This window comes from Lepisosteus platostomus, chromosome 13 (genome assembly GCF_059453375.1).
Source record: "Lepisosteus platostomus isolate fLepPlt1 chromosome 13, fLepPlt1.hap1, whole genome shotgun sequence".
Classification (NCBI taxonomy): Eukaryota; Metazoa; Chordata; class Actinopteri; order Semionotiformes; family Lepisosteidae; genus Lepisosteus; species Lepisosteus platostomus.
In genome coordinates this window covers 43,747,108-43,765,155 of record NC_142623.1, presented here as the reverse complement: position 1 = coordinate 43,765,155, position 18,048 = coordinate 43,747,108, and the positions used below count along the sequence as shown (strand labels likewise).

At 41.9% G+C, this 18,048-nt stretch overlaps 1 long non-coding RNA gene across 3 annotated transcripts; it reads right to left on the bottom strand.

The window, feature by feature from the left end:
• Positions 1-3,868: 3,868 nt before the first annotated feature.
• On the bottom strand, positions 3,869-17,087 carry LOC148650726 (uncharacterized). 3 transcript variants are annotated; one of them, XR_015926211.1, is made up of 6 exons: positions 16,352-17,087; positions 13,858-16,157; positions 11,320-11,422; positions 10,023-10,190; positions 6,047-9,798; positions 3,869-4,440 (listed from the first exon to the last, which is right to left on the bottom strand). It is a non-coding gene; the product is annotated as an uncharacterized LOC148650726 (long non-coding RNA). The 3 variants fall into 3 exon arrangements; XR_015926209.1 differs by having other exon boundaries at positions 13,858-17,087; XR_015926210.1 differs by lacking the exon at positions 6,047-9,798 and having other exon boundaries at positions 13,858-17,087.
• Positions 17,088-18,048: the final 961 nt, after the last annotated feature.

Below are 18,048 nucleotides of genomic sequence, written 5' to 3'. Positions count from 1 at the left end.
AATGACCCTCATTCATATATGTGAATATTTTTCTGAAAATACCACCTGCTTCTGATTAGTTAACTTCACAAATGAAAATCAGTTTTTTGGAGTATTATTAATATAATTGAACTTCAAGAGTCCTGTGTGAGATTTGACCTCTGTCTGGTGGATATTCTCAGAAGCATGTTTGAAATTCTTCTGGAGGGGTGGTAACAAAACTAAATGAGGAATGAAATCAAATTAAAGAAAGCCCATTACAGATCACCTGTAGCACAACAGGGAGTTAAATCACTCAACAGAAATTGGAGTTTAGACAGGCCAGCATGCCTACTGAAACTGCAGTGTGTCCCAGTCAGGTTCGAATGTGGTTAGTGAAATACTGTTCCAAGTTGCTTAGCTATTAATTTCTGTTTTCTTCTTCCTCTTATGTGGCTCTCTATCATTACCACATTTCTGAGTAGGTATAAAAATGAAAGTTGTCTAATCTAAGCACATTAGTGTTGTAATCAATCACAGAGATTTGGTGAAGGGAAAATGCCTCAATAATAACAAGCTAATATCATTTTTACTTACCCTTGCAAGCCTGATAATGGGAAATTAAAAAAGGGTAATTCGACTATCCCATTTCCCTGAAAGTCAATGATGAATGGCGTGTGTAGGCAGAGAGAAGTGTTATTTCATTACATGTACATGTAACTTCTACATTTTGCAGCAGTTAAATAGTAGCTCTAAAAAATAAAAGAGCAAAACTTCTTGCAAACTAGAATACTGCACCATGTGTTTCTACATATGCCTCAAATACCAGGGTTCACACAGAAAAGTAACAAATTATAATGTCAGGATGTGTATTATGATAAAGAGGAAAGTGAGGGCTTTGTCTTTACTTAGCAGAATGACAAATATGATGATTTATGCTCCTGAAGGATTGTATTCTAAGTTACAGCACAAAAAGGTACTGTACTGTACAGTATATGCAGAATTACAAGATTTTCTTTTTGGCTTCAAATAAAATGTTGGCAAATCTAAATTCATTACCATGTTTTATTGCCAAGAATACTCTGAAAAGATGCAGTTTCATTTTGTAAATTGCAATCTTTTGGGATTCAGAAAACAAGTTGGAGCAAAAATACCCATTTCACTGCACGGAAAAAGGTGCCGTGCAAGATATTATCAGATGGATTTAACTCTTGACTGGGGTACAAAATAGGTTTTTCACAACTATATCTCATTGCATCTGTGCTATGTGTAAGATCAAGACACCTAATGCTCACATATCCAAATGCGCCCATAATCCAGTTTTAAAATTGTTGGGAAAATGAAATAATATGTGATGTAATTTAAAAGCATGCACCTAAGAGGCATCATTATCCACATTAAACTAAAAGCAAGGATGGTAATAGTTGTATGTATTACACAGATCATAAACACAATATAATTTCCAACAGTTTAGGTCTTGTTAGAAAGTAATGCGCAGATACATTCGGAAACAGATGTCGAACGACTCCTGAATCTTGCGCACCATTCATTACAATTTGTCGTCAGGGGTTTCCAGGAGGCACACGTGCCCCTTGACACACCTCTGTGGGATTGGTCAGGTGTGAACAGCTCAGGACATTGGTCTGGTGTAGCCAGAACTGACAGCTTACCGTGGGCACGAGCACAAACTGTGTATTTCAATAACCCTGGCATGAAGCCTAACCATAACTTTATACTTACCCGAACTCTGAACGGCCTTGTTCGCACCCTTACAGCTGTTTTTCAACTTGACCGCAGAGGGTTTCAGGGCATTCCTAAAGTTGGTGAAGTTATAAGCTACAGTTGGAAGACCTGGAAACAAATAAATAGGTCTGACCGAACAAATTATCATTTAACCAATGCAAAAAGATCAAATTTGCTGTGAAAACACCTGGAAATTGCTTTAATAAATCTATAGTGTCTAGATGGCAAACACTGAAACAAAACATGCAGACTGGGTGAAGTTCACCCCAGAACTAGACTTCACCTTACTGCTGCGTCATTCAGCAGGCAGTGTGAGGAGACTGACCAAAGGTTCCACTGCAGCCCTTTCCTGCACGAGCCTTGACTTCTTCAGTCTTGCCCACATTGAGCTGCTGGCTGAGCTCCAGACAGCAGACTCCACTGTACCCACAGTACATATCCCATAATGCCAACACCCACGCTATCAGGAAAAGTTTGTTTTTAAGAAGAAATTAGAGAATGGGGGAAATAAAAGCCAACAAAAAGGATTAAAAATATAATAAAATGTGATCATTTGCATGTTTTTCTGAAGCTCTACAATAGAATAAATATTGAGGGAATAAAAACATTCAACAGAAATGAAAAGCAGGAAAAAGCAACATATGCTAAAATACTAACCTGTTTATTACTGGCTGCAGAGAGCACACTAGTCTGAGAAGTCTCTCTGGAGACTAAATCACACAAGTGTGGCTTTACAAATATAATTCCAATGAAAAGATGCCAGTATTTTATTTCTATCTTACATATGAATTAACAGGAAAATGTCCATGGTATATGTGATGATAACAATGAAGTTCCTAATTCTCCTATTACTGCTATCATCCCCATCACTGTAGAAGTTCACTATGGAAAACTATAGGAAGAAAATAAAGAATTCATGAGAAAAAAAGGATTCTGAAATCACTCTGCACTTCATAAAAGCAAAACAAAGGAAAGGGAAGCAGTTTTAAAACCGTAAAGCCTGATTTGTCATGTCTTTCCACGTGTTTCTGTTGATTTTTGTTGGTGTCGTCTCCCCTATGGCTGACAGTTTAAGCCAGCAAAACAGCACTGATTCAGAAGTCATCCATCCCTGTTAGTTTGATTGGGTCTGGATCAGGCTCAATGTGGTTGAATGAGGGCTGCTGTTGCTCACAGATGGCTGCACGCCGCCGGTGTTGGGAGAGTTTACAGCAGCAGCTCGAGCCTTGTTAGGTGCCTGTGAGCTTCCAGAGTTATCAGTGAAAATCCCTGCTGCTCTGCCTCCCCCCCACCACCCCCAGTTGTTCAGCTCTTCCAAATTCCAAATTCTTGGTCCTAAAAGGTTTCTAAACTAAAAGAAAACGAACTACCGTTTATTGGAATTGCTTGCTTTAGTTAGCTCAGAGTCTAGGCGACTGCAGGCAGTGCCTGTTGTACTCACTGACTCTGGTGCTGATTGAAGAGCCTTATGTCCTCCAGAATTAGTTAACCAATTGGTGTCCTTTTATGTATGAATGTAACTAGTTTGGGGACGGGAGACCAGCGCCCAGTTCATTTTGGGTAGTCACCAAGAGAGATTATTTTCTTTTCAAGGAAAATGTCACCTGTTCAACTTCAAAATAATCTAGTGGGTTGTTTGTGTTATTTGTATTTTACAGCTACTAGTAGACTTAATATGCAAAGTTTCATTCATCCCCAAGCCATCAAATTCATGTTTAAGTGCCCTCCATGCAGAATTTCCGAGAGGGATTTGACTTACATAAGAAACTGAAGCTTGCTATTCATGCTGTCTTGTCAGTATTGACATTTAAATTCCTCTTTGGATACCAGCAAAAGTTTCTCCTTATTTATGTCAATCAAAGTAAAGTTTCAATTTTTATGACAAGCATTTTTATGCTCTTTCTTACAAGAAGCCTGTGAGCCCTGGAAAAGGGTCTCAGAAGAAAAGTCATCAGCCAGCCTTGTGTATATGACACTTTCAGAGCTTGTTTTACAGACGTTAGAGTCCTTCTCCAATACAGAGCAGAGTGGAAGAGTGAGCATTCATTTTCTCCCTGTCTTCCACTGCCACTGACGTTCTGGTTGTTCACAAAAGCACAGACATTCTTTTTGTCAGCCAATTTTTTCATGAGATTTGAAAACGCTACTGGTTGCCCTGATAAGCACATTTAAATTTGAATTCTGTGCACAGCATTCAATTCCAATTTTTTTTTCTAGGTAAAAGCGAGAATGAAATGTCTCCTCCGGGGCATAATCTGTGTTTAATATATGCAATATTTCATTAACATATATTCAACCCTGAGTCAAAGGCATCTGCAAGTGAAACTACAGTTTCTGAAAGTGGTATTGACTTATTTATTACAGATTTTATTATGTGTCATATTTTAAAACTCAGCAAGGGATCAGCCAGAGAGTTACATCCAACCAGTGTCATAGATTATCGTGAATGGCAATATATTCGTAATATACTGGATAGAGCTGAATGTCAAACCGCAACCCGTTTGACTTACTGTGATGACTTCCAGAATTAAAGGTAACATTTTTCATCCCTGTCACCTCAAAGTGCCGAAGCCTTCCCTCATTCGGAGCTCTGGTGTACAGAACGGAGCCCAGTGATACATCATGTCAGCGCAGTTAAAAGTTAGTCATGGGCTGAGTTCATGCAGTTATTTCCTGAAAGAGCTGCTTCGAAGGGTCGACGTTCCCCCGGTTATCCATCCTCATGACACACCGGGTGAGCTGTGTGGTCAACGAAAAGAAAACAAGCAAAAGTCCTTGAAAAAGTTCACCGTTCAAACAACACCAAAAGTAAGAACTTGAGAGCTCCTCGCCGCTAATCTTCAAATACCGACAACAGTTCCAAAGCCTTCAGCACATTACTGGGGTAGTGGAAGACGTTCTTTATCTGAAACCCTCTGAAGGAGAGCTCATGAGGTATTACGGAACCCCTGCTTTAAGGATACCAGAGAGGTAGACAGAAATCCTGGGAAAGAGGGATCTAAGATCAGACCCTTTATACTTGGGGTTCATATATTTGAGATCGCCTATTATTTCCTGGGTTATTCCCAGCCAATTTTATAAATCGCCAATAGCTCATAGACAGGTGCAGGTAAAAGATGGCTCGTTCTGTCTCTGTGTCTTTACCGCTCAAAGCAGAGGCTTAACTGTTTTGGCCTGGGGGACTTGTTAAGATAGGGTACATTTGCCGGAACTTTCTGTTGTGCTCATTTGAAGTGTATGACTTTAGAGTCTCTATGGAGTGACGTCTGGGTTTTGAAATATTAAAAGGATTCTTGTAATGACTGTTTAAAATCTAAAAAAAAGGAGGGCAGTCATCATTATAAAAATATCACCTTACATGCTGGGTGAAAATCTTTCTTCTTCTTCTCATACACCTTATAGTAAGTTTATCCATTCTTATACCTGAGGATCAATGGGAATAAATGAGGAGGATGAATTCTACCATGACGACCACAACACATTACCAATGTTCCTGCCCACCGGACGGTAGGGACGGTTATGGGTTTCTGACCCAGATTCTTCTCTGAGGGACACATTTAGTCCCTTAATGGATAAATATTTCAGGGTGAAAAAAGAGCTCCTCAGTAACAGACTCGTTGGGTGTTACAGTGTTTTACCATTTTGTGGTAAGGGCTCAAGGGACTCATTAGTCCACGGTCCCCACTGCAGTGGGGGCAGTCTGCACACCTGTATTAACAGGTACTAGCATGGCTGGGGGGCAGGACCTTCCACAGAGAAGAGTTCTGTCCAGGTGTATACTCCCACTCCGTCTGCTTCCTGCTGGAGCAACTGGAATAGGCTGCTACCTATCAGTATGCTCAGCAAAGACAGTCACTATGCTGGGATTTGAACAGAGACAGAGAGCTTTACCAGCAAGAGTAAAGACATTCTAGCATACACCAGAGGGATCAGGAAAGAAGATGGTGATGCATTGAAATTGGTCCAGAATGCTATTTGACAATTTTTGTCAATTCTTAACATAAGGAACTGGTGGAACAACGTCATCTGGAGATCGAGGTTGGACATGTTCCAAAACTCACTGGAATGCATGACACCTCTTGCTCAGGCTGTTCTTTATGAGCACCAAGGCCCAATGTGTTATCTGGTGGGGTGCTCCTAATATTCTGGCCAGTGGGCACAAAGCATTTCATTGTGTTGAGATGTGAGAACCTTTTAAAAATGGCTTTCAGAGCAGATTGTTTAATAATGTGCTTTACGGACTATAAATAAATGTAATCATCTTATTCAGGAGCTACAATCCCCCATTAGCAAGTCAATGGATCTACTATCCCTGCCATACAGATTATTCCTCATCCTGATTTACCTTACGTGTAGGACAGCCAGCTGATCTGATTCTGCAGTTCAGCAATCCACATGGTCTCAGTGTGGGTCCAACAGCAACCTGTTCAGAACTGCCTGACTAAAGAACAGAGAGGGCTGACCTCATTAGAACCACACAAAGGGTCACCATGCACTCAGGTGTCAATACTGTAAACACAGACAGAGGCAGCCAAGCATCTCAACCTAGACAGCGGATCCCTTGAGCTCTCCTGCTTGGACTGCACTCCTTTCCCAATGGAGATCTTTCAGACGGCACTGTGACAAACCGTTTGCTCTCTCTGCTGTCAACTGCATTTATAAAGCTGTTCCAACTCACATTTTAAGACATATTTAATTTAATCAATTAGATAATGAGACCATTTGAGCGAATATAAAAGTAGAAGGCACCATGGTCCTCCAGAGAGACTAAATTAAATCAGAAATGTTTAAATTATACTTTCCTGTATTTACAGTAGCTCCAGCCTGGAGACAGGTTGTCACCAGAGAGGCAGATTATATTTAAGACAACTTGTCAAAAACAGACGCTAGTTTTATGAGTTTGCTTTCATCATGTGTCTTTATTGAATTGTTTTGCTTTCTTATGTACATGCAATTTAGAGTCCTGCTAGACAATCTAATTGAAATCAAGGCTCAGAGAAATATTGATTTATCTGAAAGTTTATCAAGCCTCAGATGAGGTTCAATAAAGGACTTATTAAACCTAACAAATCAAGTTCTGCTGTTTGTTCACTGGAAACATTTCACATAAAAATATCCCTTCTTTTCGGCAATTATGGATTCTACTGTAAGAAAGCCAACACTATAACTGCATCTCTTGATCCATCGATCTGTATCCAGACTGAAATTGCTCATAAATCTCATTTGCAGATAAGTGAGCTTGTAACTGAACTGCAGCAGCCCAAACATTACGAAAATGTTAAGTTAGATATTGACTGATAATTACAGAGGAGGCTAGAGTCTAAGTTCTTCTTTTGTGGCAGAGATAAATAATAAATGCAATTTAAAGGACAGTGAGAACAATTCCAGATTTCAGTGAAGTGTTGATGATGTCTGTCTGATAGGCAGAGTTGCTCAGTGTGAACACAGGAAGACAGTGGGAACAGGACTCCAGGAAGATGTGGTTGCATATCTTGCTTGGCAGTGAGCAAGGATAAATGCCTGGAGCTCGAGAGAATATACTTTTATCCTCAGCAGGGGAATCACAAGATACAATCTAACTCCAGGGTTGAGTAATTTCAGATTATATTGGAGTCATCAAGCATGGTGTTCTTTACTGGATTTAAGAGATGAAGAACTGAGGAATAAAAATACTTCTAGAATTACTTTTCCCTTCTTCCATTAGATTTCCAATAAAGCTGGCCGGGACAATCCGTGCATATAGGATTACTAGTGTTGCTACAGGTCAAGTAAATGAACAGACAGACCAAGGTCCCTCTTTCTGTGTTCAGATTCATAACCATGTCATTTCATGAAGCGAAGCTGCTTGTTGTAGCAAGGAGAATAATGTGTGAATGATGCTTCTTTAGTTTTTTCCTAAGCGATACAATCTATAATATCACCAAGGGAGGAATTGTAAAGCTGAAGTTTGTAGTTACTAGAAACTCCAGATCAAAATAAACTCTAGATGAGCTGGAAAGCTCTGTTCAAGGACAAAGTCACTAACTCACAGGCCACAAGTGACTGCAAGGCCCAGATTTTTCTAAGCTTAATTTAACTGATAAACAATTAGTAATGGTTAATAAATAATCATTTAAATAAACAATTGCCTTAACTGTGTGGTTAATTTATTCCTGAATAATGACAATCCAAGAGAGAACACAATTGAGAGTTCACATGAATTTTAAAATCTCTTAAAATTTAAATCCTGGGGATGCAGTCCTGTATGTGAATTGCTCTGGGATCCTTTGGGATGAGAAGCGCTGTATGAATGTAATTAATTAATTATGGAAATTAACAAGGTGGCACAATCCATCTTTTCTCAGCACTCACTGACCTTGCACTTCTGCACAGATCTTATACTTCTTTATGCACTTTGCCAGCACTCCAATAGGAGGTTTAGTAAGATAGATTTTTATGGCACAACAACATTCCATCCCTCACTGTTATGTATCTCCCTCAGGAAGACAACTTCTAAGTAAAGGATGTGCTATTCATCATGATAGCAACCTTAAATACAGAGACAGACTCAACCTCCAAAAAAAAAAGGCCAAACACACAAAAAAACAGGTTTTAAACTAATGCACTGGATCCTCCTGTAGCCATTGAAAGCAGGTGTGGACTGAAGCAGGTAGGTTTTGAGATGTGAATTAGACTGAGATGAGAAACAAAGAGTGTTAGAGGATTTAAGAAAAAGGATATGTTGATGTGGTGACACAAATGGGTGATGTCTTGAATTTTGGGCTCAGCAGTACAGATTTCTGTGACTCAGCGTTATTCTGTTTCTTGCTTTACCAGATGATTTTCGGCGAGATTGTCCAGGTCCTCCTAACCACACTCGTGGCTGCCAACGCATTGGTCCGTCTGATGAATCTGCAGGTGCCCACATGCTGTTTGAACAAGAGCTCTGAGAAGACCAATGGTTGGAATTCACAGTCTCCAGCCCCCAAGTAATGCAGATAAGAGAAGAGAGAAACTCGCCCCTGTGTCACTGATTCACCGACAGGAAGGTCACAGCACAAGGGGAATCATTCGACAGCGGCAGCTCTTTGTTAACGGGGTTAAGACTCAATAAATTATCTTGGCAATTTAACGATGGAGATAGCCATTTTATTTAATTCCGCTGGATAAATTGAATTTTCACCCACTTTGGGGCACTGCGCTTCAAGCCTAAAGAGAAAGCTAAAACTGGATTCAGTCTGGGCCTGAATTCTTATCTCAGCCAGTGTTTTTTTTCTTCTTCCAAAGACAGCTAGCGATGTTTCGCGAGGAATAAAGACGTCCAAGAACCGGACGTTTCTGCGAACGCCATAGGGCAAAGAGGCTGGGACCTCTTTGCAGAGCGAGGGGTAACCAGGGGGCAGCTGCGCAGGTAGAGATGGGGGGGAGGGAGAGTGAGACTTAACACAAAAAAATGGCAAATTGTTACAAAAAGGGGTCCTGGTACTAGTGAAACAGAAATCGGCCGGGCAGGTTAATTGCTGATTAAAAGAAAGAACCATAACCCCCAAATTGTAAAGCTTTTGGCAAGAGGCCTAAGTCCTGATGAACAAGGAAAAACCCCAGACTGCTACCAAGTATTCAAACACTGTATAACACTTACACAGGCCAACAAGAGAGATAAATGTTCTAAACTTAACAGAACAAGACCTAGATTTTAATCTCTCTATATATAAATCTGCATGCAAAGAGAATGGAAAACCTGTCTCCTTATTCTAAAATGTACCCACTAACCAGGAGAGTCAGTGTTTAACCTATGGATTCCCTATACAGGAAATCAGAGTTTTGTAAAAATCGCCTAAAGTAATCTCTCTCAACAAGATTTAAATACTTAACTTGAATCTGGTCTTAAAGGTGATTGGAACAAGAACCTCTGGCCTCCACTGGCTCTTCTCCTCTCTCCTGCCCTTCCCTCTCTCTGCTCCTTCTCTCCAATCTCTTCTTACCTCAAGTTATTGATGACTCTTAACCATTTACCCAGAAGTTAATTATTGAAGGATCAGACGATTCCTTTGACCGGTGTGTCTCAGACCCAAGTAACCACTTCAGTTTCCTTTCTTGCTTTGAACCTCCTGAGAACTTCAAATGACACTAGTTAGAGGTTGGACTAGTGTCCCTAGATTCTCAAGACGCCTCAATAGGCACTTCCAATAGCCATAGCATGATAAATACAGCTAAGGCAGGTTGTTTAACAAAAAAGCTAAGACTAGTCAGCACAGAGATACCCCCCTCTTGGATCCTAGTGCTACTAAGTTGAAGCCCGTTAAGCAAGAGCAGCTTGTCACAGGAAAAGAGAAACTCACTAGGTGCTGGCTTCTAGGTCTGCAGAGGCTCTTCTCCTTTATCTCTACAGCTGCTCCTTTTTTAAGGAGGAGCTCCCACCTCCTTATTTTAGCCCACTGGAAGCAGTTGACAGAGGCACTCATCAATTACTGCAGTCAGGGTTGACATCTCTGGGGTGTGGACCAGACCTGCAAATGAGGGACAGGGTAAATACTATGATATTGAAAAGAAAACCTGAAGCTGAAGTACAGTGGAGAATCTGAAACTTAGTAAGGCTCAGAGTGATACTGATTCATCTGAAAGATTATCAAGACTCAGATTAAGTTAATATTAATAAAGGACTTATTAAACTTGCACTGCATTGCGAGAAGAAAAATTCACACTCCTTTAGAATTTGGGTGGGTTAATCTTAGAGGACAAAGTGAAAAAAAGTATTAGTAACCATAATAGAGAAACATAATATAGAGCTAGCATTTTATTATTTTATTACGTGGTGAAGAATTCTGGTCCCTGCTGCTAAAGCCCAGAAGTGCAGAACAGTGCAGGAGGAAGTCGGGGAAAGTTGGACTTGTGTTTTTCTAAAAAAACAAAAAATCCTTTCAAATCTATTGAAATCAGTTTATCTGTCATTAATCTTCATAAATACGGTCTTGACTCACTCTCTCTGTCAGCCTTGTTTTTATGTAAACAATTACGTATCCTTCTCTAGGGTGGATCAGCATGTGTATCAGTCTCACGCACTGATGACCCAATTTCTTTGTCGTTTTTTCTAAATCGTGAAGATGACTTCAGCTGCTAACTTGTTTTCCTCATCTCGTGCAAGTATGTTTCTGGTTGGCTAATGGGCTCATGTTGTGTTTAATGTACTGTATTGTGCATTGTGTCGTGTCTTTTACCGGTCTGCAAAGAAAACGTCCCATCTGGGACAATAAAGGAAGCAGTTCCAACTTTTTCTGTCTTTGGGTATGATCTCAGCACTCACCGTCTGTTGGCCAGCTTGCCTGGTACTAATGAGCCTGAAAAATGTTTACAGAGAGAGGTGTGCTGACAGGGACAAACGTCTTCCCTTCACTTGCAGAACCCAGCGCCCAGCCCAGATTCCTCTCTACCCTGATGAGCGTGGCTGGAGAGGCACAATCCTTCATTACCTACAGACGTCACAGTCTTCACGAGGGAGCCAAGCGCAATAACAAATGCACCCGCATCTGACAATTCCTGTCTTTACTATTAATTTATCCAGCAGACACTTTTATCCGGAGCAACTTTTTTGTTTTGCGTGTAACTTTTCCCTGGAGTGATCGGCGCGGGGTACTGTACCTGGTGCAGGGGTGCTTTGGTAACGGGGTCCCATCCAGAATCTGGGGGCCACAGCCCTTCTGGTTACAAGTCCTGGAGTCACTCGCTCTGCTGCCTCACTAAACTGAATTGGATTGAAAAAACAAGCAAATTGATGAAAGCTATAAAATTCTTATTCCCAAACAGTGCACAGCACTCGTTCGCTGCAGGTGTGGGGAAGGCGATGGTCAGCCGATACTGGCTTTCCTGCCCAGAAAGGGTGAGGGTCTCTGCTCTCACCACCACTCCCTTTAGCACGGCATGCTGTGCATTCAAGCTGTTTTTAGGGTAATGTTAACTGTAATGCCAAAAAACTGTAAAAAGTTTTCCTTTTTGTTGTTGCCTGAGACCTGGCATTGCTGTGAGATGCCGTAGATGAAGGCGTCTGCCAGATACAACAAACAACAAGGCTGATAATAATAATTGTGAGTCTGGTTTTGAAAATGGGGGATATGCCGCACTCCTTTGAGGGTTATCCAAAACAGATAGCCAGGGTTTTTTCTGTTGAAATTCAAAACCAGCTCACACATCCGAACAGTCCCCCCTGACTCCTGCTTACACTGGCTGTCTCCAGCAGGGGAATTCTCTTCACACCCACCACAGGGCAGGGGTGTGGATCAGTAGCACAACCTTCAACCGGGACCGTGCTCCTTAAGAGAGGGTGTTCAGGTTCTCTTTCTCCCTGAGCTATTTAAACTCATTGTTCACATCACTGAACCAACGCAACCTTTATTCCCCGGCCTCATGCAAGTACTGATTTAGAGAGGCCTTTAGAACTTGCTGGAATAGGACGATTTTAAGACTTACACAAGGTCAACAATGGTCATTCTCTGTTTAAAAGTTCATGAATCATTGATCTACTTTTTACACTCTGCTGTGTGTTTTGTTTTACTTTTACAGCAGGTGTTAAAATCTGATTTATTTATTAATGTGTCTTTTCTTTCTTTAAGTTAACCAGATGTGAAAGACACACTTCTTCCTGCCATCTCACGATTGTGAGGTTATTGCAAAGCTTTCATTTTAAATTATTTAACAGAAACCGAACAGACTGCTGCAGACTCAGCACGGCTCATACAAAAACAGACTAAAGTGCTTCTGGAAAACTGAGAAAAACTTCAAACGAGCCAAACAGCAAACATTTTTTCTTCCACGTTTTTGCTGAATTAAAAAGTGTGGTGAAGGATCTGGCTCTTTCAGTTTTTTTTATGTGTTAAGTCCCACTCATATTTAAGTAAAATAAACTGATTGTTGGATGCTCAGTTCAAAGTCTCACTTTTTTGTTTGCATATGTGCATCTTTTGTTTAGTAATTTTGACGTGGGATCATTCATTCTTTGACACCCTTTTCTGTGCCATCCCATTCTGAGGTGTCTGATGTGAAGACAGTGTTGTCAATTTAAAGAAACCTCTCTCACTAGGACTTGTATAGTGGTATGTTTTTGGGTTCGCAGATGTGATCCGCTCCTCACTGTAGGGGGGCTTCTCTACTGCCGTAGGACGTCTGATGCCCAGCTGGGGTGTTAAGAGAAGCCTTACTGCATTCTGCATGTGGGGTCTGGCAGTATGTGCTTCAGTGGCGCCATGTCTGAAAAGCACATCAATGCTATTTAAACTCTGAGCTCACTGCAGAGTAGTCGGAGAGTGTAACAATGCTTACAGCGTCCACAGATCCATTATTGTTATGGTGACGTTATAATAATATCAGAAGAAGAAGTAGTAAATGCCTATCTCAATGCATATCTAGGAAGAGATCACCGACCAACCCCTCTCCACAGCTGAGCAGGCAGAGGAGTAAGACATTGCTTCAATGGTTGAATTAAGGTGGGACTATCTGGAGGTCAGACTGTGAAGAAAATCAATAATTCTTCTATTCCTGGACAATATAGCTGTGCCCTGTCATTAGGTGAGAAATACCTTAGCCAGACAAATTCATGTGATGGTGGTAGGAGGGTGTGTGGGTTTGAATAACCAACAGCAAAGTTTGAAGATGTTTTAAAGGACATGAAACTGTTCGTGTTTCTCAATCGATAATATATTCATATATTTTGATCTTATGCATTTAAATCTAGAACAAAAAACGGGATGAAAACTCAAAGATCATACCCTCCTGGCCTAGAGTGTTGTGAGCAATGCATGTTCACGTCAGTCTTTCTCATGGTTAATGAGTTCCTCGGTCACAGATGTCTGCCTGGCTTCATGACCTTGTGTCCGCTGTGGCAAGTCAGACCACAGTCAGTGCTGCTGAATTCTGCCTCTTTTTTCACCAGGCCCATGTGAAGCACAGACACAGTTCTCTCTGATTCAGTCTAGTCTAAATAGGCAGAGTGCTGCTGAGCACATGACTGACACAGGGACTCCAGGCCTTGAAAAACGGACATGACTTACTACCTCCATCTGCCTTGCCATCTGTCAGAGATGAGCATGTCAAAGTCCACACAGCCCCGCTTCTTTATTAATACATTCTGTTAGATCAGTTATCACACATGGGTAAACTCTGGTAGTCGTTAGAAAAGTTTCAGACCTTGTCAGACCTTAATGGCTACATCTCGCCTGAGCTTCTTTCATGCATTTTCCTGCTCCTGCAGGCAGAGGTGTCTCACACAGCCTAGTCGAGAACCTAACAAAGAAAGAAACACAGGCAATCACCATAATAATCATCTTCATTTTTTATAACACCTCTCATGGAACATTTTCTCAAGGTGCTTTACAACCATGATGTAACGGGAGCCGGTCCAGGCTCCCGTGAAGAGTAGTTCAGGACCCTGTGCAGACGGTGTAATCCGGAAGCAAGTGGAGAAGGACATCAGGGGAGGAGACGAAGAGGATCAGGATGGGTGACGGCGGTGATCCGGTGCTCGGGGGGCGTGGCGATGGCAAACAAGTTCAGGGAACTCCAAAGGAGGGTTTCCGGGCCGCAGTCCAAAACTGGGGGATTCATCCAAGACGAAGCAAACACAGTTAAAATCCGGAATGGGATCCAGAGCAGGGAGAGGGAACCAGGAGGATAAAAACAGTAACGAGGCCAGGTGCTCCGAGCCCCGGACTCAGACGGTCAGGACGCCGTGAGGAAGCCGATGCTGCCGGGTCTCTCCTGGACCCGCTGGTAGGCGGGTTTCCGGGCGTCCATCTCCCAGTGCTGAGACAGGAATAGCGGGAGCGCCAGGCTTAAATAAAGACAAACTAAACAGGGGACAGGTGCATGACATCAACTAAAATACGAAAGGGGCGGAGCGGCATTTACCTCAAATAACAAAAAATTACATCTCAATTACAATCTCAAATCTCAGATGTGCCTGCCCTATTCAGTCACCCCATGTCTTGTTACACCAAAAACACCACCGGAGTTGTGCTTTTTGGGTAATTACGTCAGGTAGAGCACACAAAAGAGTTCCTACTCAAGTACTGCACAAAGTGCTGTAAAGATCAAGCTCCCAGTCTGAACAATTTCCAGTTGGATTCATTCCCTTTACAATCAACAAATCCATGCTCTTGAGTTCTTCATGAGTCACTCAGGGGTTCTGATGTCAAGTCTACCAATGGAACAAAGAGAAACACCTCCCCACAGATCAACTGAGAGCTGCTGACATGCTCTGTTCTAGGCAATGACAAACACTGCTCCAGGCCTGCAATCTGAAAAGCCAGATCAAGGTTAGTTTGTTTCTAATGTTCCTAAAATTACCATATTGGACAGAATCATATCCCCCAATTTATGTGCAAATATAGAAGAAAATCATTGTGGTTTCTATTTCGTGAAGTGTATTTAATTAAAATTGATTTTAATTTACACAGGAACAAAATATAAAGTAACCAAACTAGAAGAGAGCACATGAGTCTAAATAAAATGAATCTCTGTAGAAACCTTTTCACTAAACAACAAAGAATTCCAAATTCTTAACCAGCAGCAAATATTAAAAAAAATGACAAAATGTGAAAATGAATTAAGAGACGTGCTTGACATTAACAGTACAATAAATGCCCAATTTATTTTCTGTAAAATAAGCAAGATTTCTATTTATGATACACAAATAAACGACACTTATTGCCTCCAGCTGCCAGTCTTTGTTGGCTATTGAAACTGCCCCCACACACTGACCTTGAGTTGCTTACGAAGGCGCAGAAACATATTCTTCCACTGTGACAATAAGAGCAAACAGGGGAGCTGTTCTGGCACATGGAGCGCATGAAGTTCCCTGCCCGTGTGTTTGCCCCTGCAGAGACCTCAATACAGCAGCGCGCGGGACAGACACACCCTGCCGGACTGCAGCCAGAGTCCGGGGAGAGTCGGGCGTTACAGAATGGGCACACAGAGGAGCTTCCCAAAGTGTTGGTGCAGACACACGGATGTGGGTGGTTCTTCCAGGAATTCAGAAGAAGGTGGTGGTCACAGGCAGCCGTGTGGAGCAGCAGGCTGGAGTGACAAGTGAACTGGGAGAACACGGAGGAACAGCTGGAGGAGCTCCTTGGATCAACTAGCTGCTAGAAAACAAACAAGCTCGATGGGCCAAATGTAACTGTGGTTTATAACCTTTCTGTGTCATATTGGCAAAGTCTCTTCGAAGAATTAAAAATTGACTAGAAGCATGCCTTGTGTTGTAACCAATACTAAATGTGTTTTAAGTTATTCAAAAAGCCTTTTATTACATGTTCATTCATTTGAATTAATACAAATTAACTTAATTTAATAAGATATTATCTTGTACTTTTATAGGTCGGAAGTCTGCACTCTTTAAGGTTTTTTTCCCGACTTGTTGGGGAGCGCATTCAAGTGCAGGCTACTGATTTCTTACCAGACTCCCAGGGATCAAGGGCATCGTTAGTGACCTGGGTTGAAAGAAATAGTGCTTAACAATTGTCATATAGAGAAAATGATGGTAAAACAGCTGCCAGAATTGTCATTCAACAGATTAGGTATTAAATGCGATGAAGATTTCAATCATAATACTCGCTGTAATGACAGAGTTCCTGTTTGCCAAAAAGGTAAAGCACATTTTTCAGCAAACCCCCGCGGAACGCACCATAATTCTTTCTCTTTCAGCTGATTCAGCAGGCGGGCCACTCCTGCATGAAAGCCGGCTCTGTCCACCCTGACGGGATCATTAATCAAGCCAGAGCGCTTGGCACTAATAGCTTCCCAGCTCATCCTCCTCTGGCTGCAGCCTGGGCAGCGATGGGCGTGTGTTGGTCTCGAGCGTGTGGTGCCTGTCCACTCTTGCTCTATTAGCTGTGCACAGCTGGCCACCTGCTCTTCTCCAGAGTTCCCGTGGGTCACTTATTGTTCGGCCAGCTTGAGATGGCTTCTTTCAGAAGTTGTCGCTGCATCATGAATCGTCTGCCTTTTCTTCCTGTCAAAAACCCCTTGCCAGCAGTGGTCACTTCAGAAACTATATTTATTCCAAGATAGGCTTCCAGTAAATGTTGGACCCCTTGAAATGACAAACCCCTTGAGGTGTTTTATTGAGATCTTGCTCACCTCGAGTTACAGCTCCTTCATGGGCAGGGGAATTCCAGGCGTTTGGACTGACTGACCGCTTCACCTTGGCTGTGCCTTTGCAGGATTTGCCTCTTTGTCAAGCACATCAGCCATCCTGAGGGTATTATTATCTCCTTCCACCCTGGGATGTTCATGATCTCTCAGGGCTTCATGGTGGCAGTGTTTTTTATGTGGTATCTGTGAAGTGTCCATATTATACAGACACACACACACGCATGGGAAAGGGTGGCGAAAGAGTTCATGTGCGAATGCAGTCCACCGATTGCACCAGTTCTACTCTAATGATAGATAAAAACAGAACAGGTGCCTAATAAGCGTAATTGCAATGAAACAATATAATATGAACTTCTGCAATGCTCAATGAAAACAGTGGCACAGCACAGCACACATGGTGACAGGAGAAGCTGAACTACATTGTTCTCCTTGTGGATCACATCTGCCAGATGTGGAAATAAAACCATGATCTGCTGGGGACCAGAGTGCAGTTTGATTTAAGGCTTTGCCAAAAAATATAGCTACTGATTGCGTCAAAAAGTCATTAAACCAATACTATCCATAAGGCAAGATTAGTCTGCATAATCTGGATGTGAAGTACAGTATGTGGAATAAAAAGCATTTTGAAACTTTGTAGAAACGGTGATAAAATAAAGAACGGTGTGATCTGTGACACACCAGAGTGCCAAGTTCATTAAAAGCAGGACCTGGGTTAGCTCCCTTTAAAAGCACTTACACAAGCTCCTGCCTGATCCACCACCACCCCACTCTCACTGCTGCCAGCACCCCGATGCCACGAGGCCGCCCTCTAGGGGGGATGTGAGCCCCGTGATCTGAACCCAAGTGTTCCCTCGATCCAGAGACGATCTGTGTCTAACACCCCTGCTATTGCGCTGTCCCTAGTGCACTTGCTAGATTAAATATGCAAGAAATAAAATGTCAAAAAACGTCCCGAAATTTCCTACACATTCCACTTGTGCAGGCTTGTAAGAATTGTCCACAGAAATTACACTTTCCACACGGGAGGACCTGTGGTCCGACATTGTGGAATGCTCCTGCTCCTGAGCTGATGTCAGTGCCTCAAGACATATGGGTTAACTCCCTTTCCACCTTCGGAATAAACTAGCATTCCATTAAATAACAAATTACTGCCTGCATCCAATTTCTAGGCAATTAAAATTCATTTGCATAAAACTTAACAATTAGCATATTAAAAAGGTTGATTTC